Here is a 3,457-nt window from a genome sequence, read left to right on the forward strand (position 1 = left end):
AGAACATGTGGTGAGGATAATTTTGGCCGATTGCTGGGATCGGCCTCCATAATGATTGGAGCGCTGACTGAAGGTTCTGTAACGTCCCTTCATAGACCTTTGGGGCCGATCACAAGGATCAGCCTCGCCAAGTTGCACATCGCTTCGCTTCAACTACATGGTCAGGCCAGTGGATAAAACCAGCTTAACCCTTCCCTTTGTCACATCGATGCGCTCGCAGTCGTCCAAGTTGATGCCTGAGAGGGGTTCTTGGCCTGCTGCTTCCCATGCGTTCATGCCAGCCGTTGAAATTTCGGCTGAGTCATCGGCCTGGACGACCTCTACCTCATCTCCATCCCACTGTATTATGCATTGGTGCATCGTGGAGGGAATACAGCAGTTGGCGTGGATCCAATCTCTTCCCAAAGAAGACAAAGATAATCGGCTCATGCTATCAACGATGAAGAACGTTGTGGGGATAGTTTTCCTTCCTACGGTCAGATCCACGTTCAGAACTCCTTGTGCCTCTTACGCTTGGCCGTTGAAATCGCACTTTGTTACGTTGTTCTTGATTAGATCCGAGCTAGAGCGTCCCAGACGACGTAGCATAGAGTACGGCATGATGTTAACTGCCGATCCGGTTTCAACAAGCATCTTATTTATAGGCCTCCCATCGATATATCCTCGCAAGTACAGGGCCTTCAGATGCCTGTAGCTCCTTTCTCGTGGCTTCTCAAAGATAACCGGCCGTGGGCCGCAGTCAAGTTGTGCCACGGATGTCTCATCTAACCCTGGAGCACTGAACTCTGAAGGGAGGATGAACACCATGTTCGTGCCAGCCGATGTTTCATCATCGGCTCTCCTTTGTTTGGGGCGCCACTCCATTTTCCATGGACGACCCTCTTCATCCAGGGCTCGCTGAACTTTTGCAGCCAGATCAGGCCGTGCCTTTCTTAACGTATGCAGGTATAACCTTTCGGCTTCCTCCAGGCCGCGCAACCGCTGAACCCTGCGTTTTTGTGAACGGCTGAGTCCGTCAGGGCACCACCTTGGACGGTGGTACTTGTCTTCTTCTTCTTCTAGTCCCTCGTCTTCGGAATCCTCAAGATCTGCCCAACGAGGTGACTCAGCACGTTTGCTTTGTGGCGGGAGAGGCCCTAATCGCTCGAACACAGACACATTGGCTGCCTCCTTCTTCTTCTTATTGCATTCTGGGCAATTGCCGATTGTGGGTAATCGGCTCATTCCTGAATCCCAGCAGTGTCTGAAGAAAGGGCAGTCCCAGTGTCTGGCGTTGTCATTTTTCTCCCTTGACCTGTCCATGGCACGGCGGTCGCACTCCTCCTCATCGCGATCCTGCCGACGATGTCTTCTGGCTTCTCTAGCCAGACGATCTCCTTCACCATCATAGTTGGACCGTCGGCGTTGGTCATACTGACTCACATATTTGTTGAGGAGGTGATCAGAGAGAGGTCGTTGATATCTTATATTCTTCACCTCTCCCTCTGTGACGTAGCGCTTGCCATCATGATGGAGCCGATCGCGTGGAGCGGCCTCCTTTGTGTCCTTGCTATGAGAGCAGCTGCCCTCATCTCTATCCTTGCCAGAGTGGTTTCCAGGTCCTACCATGTTGATACTGAACGAGGGACCTGGCTGGCAACCCTCAGGGTAGGTGGCTTCCACCATGTTAACGGCGGGGAAGGGTTGGGTGTCGACCTTCATGGCGTACTGGTTGAAAATTAAACGCCCTTCTCTATCGCCGCTTGGATGTGCTGACGCCACACCCTGCAGTCGTTGGTGGCATGGGAGAGCGAGTTGTGGAATTTGCAGTACGGCTTTCCGTTTAGCTCTTGCGCCGTGGGGAACTTGAGACCTTCAGGAATCGTCAACTGTTTCTCCTTGAGCAGGAGGTCGAAGATTTGTTCAGTCTTGGTCACGTCAAAATCAAATCCCCTGGGCGGCCCTGGTGGCTTTACCCATTTGCAGGACACGGGGGTTCCTCCCCGAGTCCACTCAGCCACTGCTACTTCTTGGTCTCCCACCGGAACTTCGTCTTCCTCCGCATCGACCAGGACTACTGCACGCTTGAACTTGTCTTGGTACACGTCCGGGTGGCGCTGTTCATATGCTGATAGTTTCTGAACCATGTGCGCCAGCGAGGGATAATCTGCTTGGGAGGCCATGTCCTTGAGCTGTGTTGCAAGGCCAGCTACTGCCAACTCGACTGCTTCCTTTTCAGTTATACGAACCGAATAACATCGGTTCCTAAGATTCCTGAAGCGCTGGATGTACTCTGTCACCGTTTCTCCGCGCTTCTGACGTAGTTGTGCTAGATCGGCAATGCTAGACTCGGAAGCTTCTGAATGGTATTGCGTATGGAATTGTTCTTCCAATTGCTTCCAAGACTGGATGGAGTTTGCTGGCAAAGAGGTGTACCATCCAAAAGCCGATCCCGTGAGGGACTGTGAAAAGAGCCTCACGCGTAGCTGATCCGACACTGAAGCCGGTCCTAGTTGCGCCAAATATCGGCCGACGTGCTCGATGGAGCTGGAGCCATCTGGTCCACTGAATTTGGAGAAGTCAGGGAGCCGATATTTAGGTGGCAGCGGGATCATCTCGTACTCGTCGGGGTACGGCTTGGAATAGCCGATTGCCCTTCTTTTCGGCACCATGCCGAACTGGTCTCTCAGTATGGTACTGATCTGATCCACTGTGCTGGCTGCAGGAGTTGCACTCTGAAGATTCGCCGGGGTGGCGTACTTAGCCAGCCATGTTTGCTTTTCCAGCTCTGAGCCAACTGCAGGAGTTGGGCTCTGGAGTTTCGTCGGGGTGGCATACTTAGTTAGCCACGTCTGCTTCTCAAGCTCTATCGCTGACGTTCGTCCTGTCTTCGCCGGAGTCCCTGATGTCGTGGCCTGGTTTGAGAGTGCCCAGTTGCCACAATCTGGCACATACGTGCACGCGTATCCTTGAGGGATCTCCTTAGGCGCCTCAGCCAAGAACTGGTAGTCACTAGGGTCACCACCAATCTTGTAGACGACGAATGCCGGTGTAGCCGGCACTTCCGCTGGTGCTGCCAACGCATATGGCAGCGGTGGACGGGACTGGAGTGGCAACTCTCCTTGATGCGTCCCGAGAGCTGGTCCTGACGGCGAGTACTGGTGGCTCATGATCTCCTGGATCACGCGCAGAGTGAGACGCTCCAACACGTTGACCAAGTTTTCAGAGTGGCGGTGTAGCGAGTGAGCCACCAAGTAGTTGATCTCCTGCCGCAGGCCCCTGGTGCGTTCCTCCGACGGGGCAGAGAGGTCTATCCCATCGAGTGCACCTTGCGGTGAGAATCCCTTCCATCTGATGCCATGGGAACGGGTTCTCTGAAAAGAGCCGATGAGGTCGGCTTCGAGGGTGACCTTGATCTCGTCGTATCTCTTCTTGAGCTCGTCAGGCAGCTCCTCGTAGGTGACTGGCGTGCCGTCCG

Source organism: Lolium perenne, chromosome 3 (genome assembly GCF_019359855.2).
Source record: "Lolium perenne isolate Kyuss_39 chromosome 3, Kyuss_2.0, whole genome shotgun sequence".
NCBI lineage: Eukaryota > Viridiplantae > Streptophyta > Magnoliopsida > Poales > Poaceae > Lolium > Lolium perenne.